Raw genomic sequence first — 10,574 nt, 5'->3', positions numbered from 1 at the left:
TATATAAATCTTTATCAAAAGAAGATAAACACGAAAGTGGACTTTTGTAGTCAATTTATGCATTGTGACTTCACCTGGCGATGCAGTTTACAATGAATTAACGGTTTAGATTGTTCAGAGCAGCGTTGACCTACATCACAACAAAGATTCATTGTCCTGGTAATCTTTATTCGAGTTCCCTCATATTCTTCAAGCAATGCATCATCTTTATCTTTATGGATAAACAAAGTGGCGCTACCGCACTTCCGAGTGTATGACTCTTTAAATGTTACAGCCTGGATTAAACATTCCTTACTATTCTCTTAAATCCATATTTTTTATAAATTAATACACACAAGTGAAAGCTGAACTAACTTTTTCTGCATCTTATTTTTTTAGGTGTCACTTCAAGCCATTATCGAGGAAACTTTAAACAGTTTTCTTTTATTTAATAACTCAATTAAAGTTGTTTTTGGCTGCAAAATGTCGCGTCTGAAGTTTGGACCAACTTTCGACTCAAAATCAGCCAAGCTTTTTTCCACGTATATCTTTTGAAAAGCCATTAAAGTGAGTAGTTGACTCCCTTTTATAGTGAAAGATCGTGGCTTTAGAAACCGATCAATTTCACCGATATCGTGATCTGGATATTGCGTGTTTCTAAATAACACTAGCAGGGATAATAAACGTCGTAAGGTATCGCGTACTGCCCAACAAGAAAATTCGTAACTACATTTCGGATGAGTCCCCTTTCAACCTAACCGAAATTGGAGTGGCAGGGGACTCATCCGAAATGTAGTTACGACTTTTCTTGTTGGGATGGCAGAGTAGTCTCCTAAACGTATTTTGATTTAATTTTGGAAGGCGACACTTATTAAAGATTTTACTTATTTTCGCAGTACAAGGTATCATAGACTATCCAGTTTCACTTTTAAGCGATAAAAGTCACATTGATAAGCATGCGGAGTTAAATATTTGGCAGAGGATTCGAGTCGGAATGTTCCCTTCGAATGGATCCATGACTGGTAAGATTTTATTCCAAAGGAAAATAAACCTCACCAGTGCGGCTTTACTGATTTGCTTAATGATTTTGTTATTAGCGCAGGCCGATAAAGGGTTAAGTGCTCGCTTACCTGCTTCGGGGAATGCGGACTGAAATCTTAACGGCGAAGCGAATCTTGTTTCTTTATGCTCAGACACTGCATTCGAATATTCAACCTCATCAGCTTTAAGTACCGTGGCATAAATAATAGTAATTCAATTTTGTTCAAGCTGTGCACCTTCTTAAGACATCAGCATATATTAACCATTAAAGCTTTTAAGTTGCGCTTGATGTTTCGATATCTACATGACATAAATATGTATATTCTTATAGTTTTTCGTTTACCAGGTAATTCAATATGACATTGGAAAAATTGATATTAAGGTGAAAACAAAATTAAACGATTTGATCATATCTGAAAGCTCGTAATAAAATAAAAATAGGTCTGCTTATTTATTCTAGTTCCTGATACTTCACATGAAGTAACATTGAAATCAATGCAGTAGATGCAAATTAAACCAACGACTAATTAAAATTTTCGTCAGGGCGCATTATCATTCTTTAAATATTCCATTCCATTTCATCGAATCAACGTGACGATACATCATCTCCAAAATTAATTGCTCCTATATCATTGTGTGGATATATATATATATGTATATATGTGCTATATGTAATAGCTTACACTTGTTTGCATGCTAATTTGCATGATATAATTACTCTCTGTAGTATGTCACGTCAATTAACAGTAACCCGGAGCGCTTCTAGAAGAAAATGCAATATGCAGTCCATTATTTTCGACAGAACTTATAGTTTATCTTTTATAATACAAACACCAATGTTTAATCGTCCATGACAGTATAAAATTAATCTAAAAAATCAACTTTAATTTTAAAAAGCAATTAAATAGTCTTCAAAGCAAGTTTTTAGAAAATACAACTTCAGTTAGATTGAATCACGTTTTGCATGCCGACGCGACGGATACGGGCCATTTAGAACATATGCGTGATACATTTTGTATTTACTTTCCCCCCTCCAACCTGATCTTATCACATATTTGTGAATGACCCCATAGTATTTGAAGATGATTTAGTTGTGAAAAATATGTTTTAGTTGTGAATATAAAACAAGCTATACAATAACGTATCGTGACGTTTGATCAGAGGTTACATAACTAATGGACTGCATTAGATACGTCGCGTCGGTCGACAAAATATATACATATAAGCACTCCATTTACAAGTTTCAGTATCACATCATCTTAAGTTTATGTTATTTAGAACTTGAATGGCGTGATTTAAACGAATGCAGGTATGTGGAATGAACTCCATTATACATTGCATGTCAAGCTTACTTATTAAAGTCGTGCGAGCAGATTTGTAAAACACAGCATTAATTATGTAAGGCGTACCACCTTCAAATTGCTGGTCCGCAATTTCTCAGTGCAATCAACTGGTTCGTAAACGCCAATAATGTGTAGAAAAAACTACTGAAGTCTGATCATGTCTCCAGTGACTCTTTTTCACGAATGAAATCGTATTTCCAACAGAGAAATTACCGTTTTGTATGCTTCTTTTCTTTGACATTAATTATTAACAGAGTTTACCTATAGAGTTAGTTCTCAAATAATTATATATATGAACTGTCATTGAAAAAACCTTTTTTTATTTAAAATTAGCGGTGGTCACGTATACTGAAATTTCGCTACAAACAGCCGGATTTTTTCTGTACGAATAGGGGGAGCTGGAAAAGGGGCTATTATGGTATCGAAATTTCGATACGAATAGCCGGATTTTTGTGTACACGTCCACATTTGTACCAAAATTTTGGTACACATACACTTCCTTTCAAATTTAGGATGTCCTAAATTTAATATTCACAAAATTTGGAATTTTTTTCCTAGTAGAGATGTTTTTACTGGTTCTAGTTAGGTATTGTATGTTGAAAGACGAACAATTGTGATAGAGTAAACGACTTATTTAATATTTAATAAAAAAATTAGTTGAGTTCGACGAAATATTAAGAGTTAATTAAATAAAACAATTGCAATATATCGGGGACTGATCAATAAGAAATCGAAAAGTTATTTTTTTTAGAAAAAAATCCTGACTTAATCTAAGGCGTAACAATCCATAATAAGCTACAAGCCCGAAGGACCCCGCATAAAATGTGAGTCCAATTTTGATCGAAAGGCCTTTGCCACACATTCGGTGCGGGGTCCTTTCAGCACCCACTGATTGTAAATTATTGTTAATAATATGGTTAACTTTTTTAATTTAGGTCGAATATTGACCTCTGGAAAATTTAGCCGTATTCAAAGTTAGTACGGCAAAGTTTTGCGTCAAGAAGGAAGTTTCTGTTTTGATAATATTTGCTGATACTTTGGAAAAATACTACAATGTTTTGGGGATTTTTAAAAGGATAATTGGAAAAGGGGTTCCAGATGTGACATATAAATCTTGTGTGACTACTCATTAACAAGTATTTTTTAAAGGGAGAGCTGGAAAAGGTTTCGAGATGTGACCACTCTCCTGTGAACAGATACCGCACTACAAAATGAAAATACAGCAAAAAATGCCCTACTACAAAATTAAAATACGGAAAATATGACCAATCTCTGCGTATTTTCTAAAGGGACACATGGAAAAGGGGTTCTAGATGTGACCAATCACTCTTCTGGGACCAGATACCGGACTACAAAATTGGAATACGTTAAAAAAAGGCCGTATCTGTATACACTACATTTAATTTATTTGAATTTAATTGTGATCCATATTGTCCACCTAAACAATTAAGGTACATTTTACTGTTACATATATCTATTATCACTTTTATTTTATTTATCTTATTCAAATTGTTTAGAAATGTAATTTTAACGCAGCGGTCCTAGTAGAAATTGACAATGCAGTCTATTAGAACCGTTCAAACCATTTTGCGTACAATATAGTTTAGGCTGTGGCAACACGTACCGAAAATTCAGTACAAATATGCAACAGGATTTTTTCGGTACCAGTGGACACTGTCTTAATGCAACTTAGTAGTCTGCATTATTTCTCTTCTGTTAAAAGTAATTTTTACATAAACTTTCAAATTTATTTGAAAACTTTGTGATCAAAATAAACAAAACATGCGTTTTCTACTGCCACCATCTTTTTCGTTTGCTGTCAGAAACTTCTCTATTTCCATTCTTTAATTTTCTTTAGATTGAAGTCTCTCCAACTTAACTTGTCTCCGATTTTTTTCATCCATTAAAGCGCTTCCGCAAGGAGCTTCCCACAAATATGAACTGTTACTGTCACTGTCCTTAGAGCAGAAAACCAACCACTCCAATGAAAAAAATTATGTCCTCAATTTTCATGCAGCGGAAGATAGCACTTGATGTTACTCGCGGACATGCGTCGAACCCGAAGCAACATAAACAACTACTTACTGCAAAGACCAGCCGGCATCAGGCGTTATCCATTAACCGGTCATCACTCTAACTGCACTTGCACTAACACAATAAACGTTTGCAGTTCATTTGAATATTTGAAACTCACTATTGTATCGAACTTGAGACAAATTAAACAAAATCCGCACCTTCAAACCAGGTAAGAAACTTTGATAATCGACCTATTTATTGACCAAGGATCCTTAGACCCAAATCCTTAAAAGCTAATTATCCCATTCTGGTTAGCAACATGGGGAATGCCTTACACAAAGATGTTTTTTTTTTAATAATCATGGGTTCCCGTATCAGAACGCGTTGTGAGGTTAATGAAAGAACATTTAAACACAAACACAAGCATCAAACGCACGGCTCTCGTCGCGTCGGCCGACTGACTCGAGTAAGACCCTTTGCTTGTTGAGCGCCAGCCAGGCGGTTGGTGGGATGGCAGTGGTGGTGGTGGATGTCAGTAGTGGGGGACCTCGACGGTATCGCTGAATCCTCGTGGATACTGCAGCCGGACGAAGCAAGATGCGGTACCGCTATGTGGAGGTGGAATGGAAGAGGCTGGGAAAGAAGAAATATGGGGAGGAGGAAGAGGAGGCTCTTGAATATTTAAGATCTTGAGTGGCTTGACTCGGGCGGTTCAGCCATCCGTGGCTCCGCCAGACCCTCGTCGATCACTCCATGCTCGCGATAACTCCAAATTTCGTCTCCATGCAACTCGGTTATCACACCGACACTCGCTCGATAAGAATACGAATATCTGCTCCTTCCTACACCGATAGCCCTACCTGAAAACGACTTTCGACCGAAATCTTGGAAGTCCTGGCAAGCAGCCTCGAGCCGCTCAGAAAACCTGTTTCAAATCAGGAATGGAACTGATCTGGTCCTGATAAATTATCTTTAAAACAACTACGGAGATTGGTAGGTAGATCCGATGAAACTTACGTTTTCTTCTGTATTTGCAACTGTATAGTGATACAAAGGAAGTTCATTTATGTAGCTGACTTTGAGGTTACCGTTTTTTTGCAAACATTTTAAGCGTTAAGATCTCACCGAACAAATTCGTGAATGTACATGCGATTCTTAATTGAATCAATTTTTAGCCTACTTGGTCAGTATTTCCTTGGCTGTTTCATAGAAATTCTTCATATGTATCGTACATACATGGAAAAAATGTACAGAGCAAAAGCTTCAAAATGTGTTCACATTTTTAAATTACATCCAAATGAAACGTCCGCCGAGGGTTTGACTTGAAGTTTTCCATGTCAGTTGCATGGAGAAAAATAACTTTTTTTATTTTTTGGAAGAAATTTTAGCGTTTGGGAAAATGTGAGGGGAAATTATAGAGGTTTGTAGAGAATTATAAAACGAAGAATCTCATCTATCAGACTTATGGGTATTACACCCCGAACATACCCCCACGAGACCCTGAAAACTATCCTTAAAACCAAAAATGTCAATTCTTTATGAAATCGACCTTTGGAGCACTGTATTCTCGTCTTTTTAGATTCTCATCCTAATAAGAAGGTATTGGTTTTATAGTCAGAAAAAATAGTTTTTACGTCGTTGTTTGTCTGTCGTTGTTGTCGTTATAATCTGTAAACGCGGTAAAATTTGAAGGAATTATTCGATTGGAATCCACTTTCGCACACTTTTTAAGGATACGAAAAGAAAGGACGAGTTCGTTAGCCAGCTTTCTTTGTAGAAATTTTAAAAAGAGCGTTTTTGAAAAATTTTAAAACCACTTTTTTATATTTGAAAATTCTTTCAACAACTATTTATAGTATACCAAAATTCGAGCAAATTATCCTCTTTATTTTTTATGATAAAATAAAAATGACCAAAGTTATCGCATTTTCAAAGTTCAAAAAACCAAACGAAAATGAAACTAATGAAAAAGCAGTAACTCCATTTCGTGGAAAACAAGGTAAAAAAAGAGATAGATTGACAAAAATTGTGCACCTAAAAAAGAATAGCAAATTTGTCAGGAATTACTTTTTTGTAGGATAAGTAGTTTTTGTTTTATTTTTGAAAAACCACATTGAAAATAAAAAAATTATATTTGAGTACAATGATACAAGTTACGAGAATAAGACCAAATTTATTCAACCAAAAATGATTTACAAATTTTTTACGAATATTTTTTTTCGATATCTGTGTGGAAATAACCCCATTTGGCCCTATTACAAGTCGGAAACTAATCGGGGGCTAGTCGGGTTATTAGTTTTGGCAAAGTACCCAATCGGGGACAAGTCGGGGACTAGTTGGGCTTTTTGTTGTCAAAATTTCAGTCGGGGCCTGGTCGGTGGTTGGTTAAGGGCTGGTCGGGCCTTTTTGTTCACTAATTTCCTTGCGTGTAATCTTCAGTCTTTGCTCGGGAACTAGAGACGCTCTGGTCGGGTTATTCTCATGTTTGAGTTTTCTGCGAGGTCTTATCAAATGAGGTAATATCTAAAAAAAGCGTAATGATTTTTTCATTCTAAAACACTAAGGATATATTAAGAAATAATTTTGCTTATTTTTTTTGGTGAAAGATTTATTAATGTTAAAGTCATCTCAAACATTTTTAATAAATAATTATTAAGTTAATAATTTTGTATGAAAACCAACTTTTTATGAAAACAACGATCAAAATCTACAAAAAGACGTAATCTTATTTTCTAATAGTATTTTTTAGAATATTTGCGAATTTCTAGGAACATTTATAAATACGCTTGTATGGAATTTTAAGAAAATCCATATTGGAAAAGATACATATAGATGTAGGTGAAAAGTCCGCCGGAAGTCATAAGACTCTAAATTTGTATAGATGCTTATTTTTAAATCGATCTGAATGATTTGCCATACGTAAATAAAGTCTATTCCTTCAGGTAGTTGAAATTGGAAAGAGAAAAAGTTTTTGATTAATCAGGGAAGAACAGTATACTAGTTGTAAACTATTCAACACGTTACAGTTCATATTTCGCTATTATTTTCATTTTATTCTTGCGGTTCTGGACTGGTAGCTTTAAAAAAAATCCGCCAGGGCGCGACATGCCGCCTCTCGCGCAACAGAAATGACACGTCGAGTGTTTAAGACAGCAGTCCACAAGTAACAAAGAATAATTATCTGGAGTGGGATAAGTCGGGTCGCCTGACTAGCCCCCGACTAATCTACCGTGACGCTACTAGTCGGGAGCTAGTCAGATTACCCGACTAGCCCCCGACTTTAAGTGGGGTCAAATGGTTGGGAACCAGACTAGTTCCCCATTTGAATTTCTACACGGATAGGAAGCGTAGTTTTTTTTATATCCTAAAAACAAGTTTAAAAATAAAAAATATAAAAATAAGATTGTTTCAATTTCCATTCATATTATGAATTGTAATGATATAAATTTATGAAAATAATATATGTTTCAGCGCAGCTACGAATAAAATTTAACGCAAAAAAAGAAACAAATCGCCGGTGCTTATAAAAAAAACACGTAAATAAAGCTATGGAGAAAAACCTTTTTCAAAGATGCTGTGAAAAATAAATTGTTCATTAGGTCGTTGTGAAAAAATACATTGTTTGAAACACCAAACGCTACGAAAAAATATATATTTCGGTAAATGCATAGAAAAAACCTTATTCCTATAAGCACCGTGAAAAGAGACCATACTCATGAAAACATCATGAAAAAGAACCTTATTTGTGAAAAAGCCATGCAAAAAGACCGTACTCGTTAAAACTTTTAATTAAACTGTTTCATTCCAAGAAAAAAAAGCTATAATAATCATTTTGCCGTAAAAAAAATATTATTGGTGGACTATGCAAAGAACTATCAATAATTATAAATTTAAAATCGTGTGTTTTACGCTGCCACCCACTTATTGTCTGGGTTTAAGTGTTTTTTATACATTTATGTTTAATATAGAGCGCGTGGATCTATAGATATCCATATATAAAACATAGTTCATAATAGGAATGAGGAGAAAAGTACTGGGCGGATAGCGCTGGGCCAAATAGACTGGGCGGAAATAATGAAAACCCACTGCAATTTTTGAAAATTGTTTCTATATTTAAACAATCATAAATATTATAAATTATAAATTTTCAATTATAATGAAAGAAGCACTTTTAAACTTTGAGTATGCAGGAACAAAAATATTTATCTTTTGAATATTTTAACTTATCGAGTTTTGCTTAACAGTATTTATGAACTTTACAATACTCATTAACTTTGGTTCAGTCAAATAATTAATATGTAAATTATTATAATCACTATTTAATATTTTAATAATTGTTCATCATACTGATAAAATCAAATTGTCTAAGCGTCGGATGACTTTGATAAAAAATGTATTTCAATTATTTGACTAAACTAAATTAGATAAATGTTAATCCACAAATGTTCCATCATTTCGAAGTAATTTATACAATTTTTGAGAATTTTTTATGCAAGTTTTCTGAGAGCTACCGTGTTTACCGTGTTGTACCTTTTTTCTACAGAAAACGCGATCTAGTCGAGGAAGCGAGAAACTCCTTTCCATTATCCGAATTCAATGTTGTAAAGTAAAATGTAGACCACTTGAGTATCAAAATATTTATTTTTGAATTGCATGTAAAAAAAAACCTTGCCAACAATAATTTGATTTCATTAAGTTCGATCGTCGAAAATCGTTTAATATATATTTAGCTTAAGGCAAATAATAGAAAAAAGTTTGAGAGTAGGAAAAAAAGTTTTCTGTGCATTTGTTGACCTAGAAAAAGCTTTTGACAAGGTAGATAGAAGTAAACTTTGGAAAGTCCTGAAAGAGTATGGAATCAATGGATGGATCCTACAAGCTATGAAAACAATACATACAGGTAGCAAAGCGAGTGTAAGAGTGAATGGGAAACTGAGTGTGTTTGCATGCGTAACCATGCTAATATTGAAGCAAGTTTGTTCCATTAATTTCCTTTATTTAAACAATTAATATCACTGTACACAAATGTATAACAAAATACGAGTGGTTAACTAAGTTACAAAAGAATAGAGGTACAATGCAATGTGATGTTAGGTTGTTCGAGGGTAGTTCAAGACTGTCCTCCGCTGAGGAGCAGGTAAGGGAGGAGGCCAGATTCCGATGTTGCCAGAGATAAACCTAGGTACATTTCAAAATTTGGAAAAATGGCAATCTCGGAGTTTGTCCTGAGATGATTGTTCAAGCAGGCCGAGTTATCACATTTAATGCCCATGCTAAACCTGACCGCGTCAAAAGTCTATTGAGGGAGGATTGCAGTCTCCATAAAACGTGCCGATTCTCATTTTACCCTGCTTAATGATACACTAAGATGGAAGGTTGAAAGATTTTTGGCCCTTTCTCTCAGTCGTTCAAACATTCAAAGTTTCAATTCAGACAAATTATACTGTAACTATATTCACTCCAACAGAGTGACTGTTTCGATATTATTCAAGGAGTTAGACAAGGATGCGTTATGTCTTCATGGTTATTTATAGTATTTATGGACAAGTGTTTAAGAATGGCTCTCTTCGACGAAGAGGGTGTGGATCTCGAAACAGTAAGGGTACGTGGGTTAGAGTTCGCAGATGATAAGGTTGTTATGGCAGAGTCTATCGAAGACCTACAAAGAATGTTGAATAAACTAGATGCAAGCATGAAGAGCGTGAGCCTCAAAATTAACGCAAATAAGACAAAAACTATGGTGTTCGAAGGAAAGAGTGAGAAAACCCTATGCAATATTTTATTAAATGATGAGAGAATTGAACAAGTCGATAAGTTCGTATACCTTGGTAGCTTATTTACTAGGGACGGGAAGATGAAATAAATAAATGACGAATAAATGAAGGAAAGAAGGTTTTTGGTAGAGCAGGTCCTCTTATCAGAAGTAAAAATATATTAAATAAAGCTAAAATGGCAATACATAATTCTATATTTGTACCGACTGTACTATAGGGTAGCGAGACATGGACTTATCAAGAAAATGATAAGAGTAGAATTAACGCTATCGACATGAGATTCATGCGCATAATATGCGGGAAAACCCTGATGGACAATGTAAGTAACGAGATAATTCTAAAAGAATGTGGTGCAGAAGAGACGCTAGTAGACACATGGGAAAGAAATCGGTGAAGATGGTTCGGACATGTTGAGAGAATG

The 10,574-nt window shown here is 34.7% G+C and overlaps 1 protein-coding gene across 2 annotated transcripts in view; it reads right to left on the bottom strand.

Moving 5' to 3' along the window:
- Positions 1-4,825, bottom strand: part of LOC117178617 (netrin receptor UNC5C) — an 89,830-nt gene extending 85,005 nt beyond the window's left edge. For both annotated transcript variants that reach the window (XM_033370064.1, XM_033370101.1), the window contains exon 1: positions 4,449-4,825. The gene's annotated coding sequence lies outside the window, so the exon portion shown is untranslated. The remainder of the gene's footprint in view (positions 1-4,448) is intronic.
- Positions 4,826-10,574: the final 5,749 nt, after the last annotated feature.

This window comes from Belonocnema kinseyi, chromosome 1 (assembly GCF_010883055.1).
Source record: "Belonocnema kinseyi isolate 2016_QV_RU_SX_M_011 chromosome 1, B_treatae_v1, whole genome shotgun sequence".
Taxonomy (NCBI): domain Eukaryota; kingdom Metazoa; phylum Arthropoda; class Insecta; order Hymenoptera; family Cynipidae; genus Belonocnema; species Belonocnema kinseyi.
The sequence above is the reverse complement of the archived record's forward strand: the minus strand, read 5'-3'. Positions and strand labels throughout refer to the sequence as shown.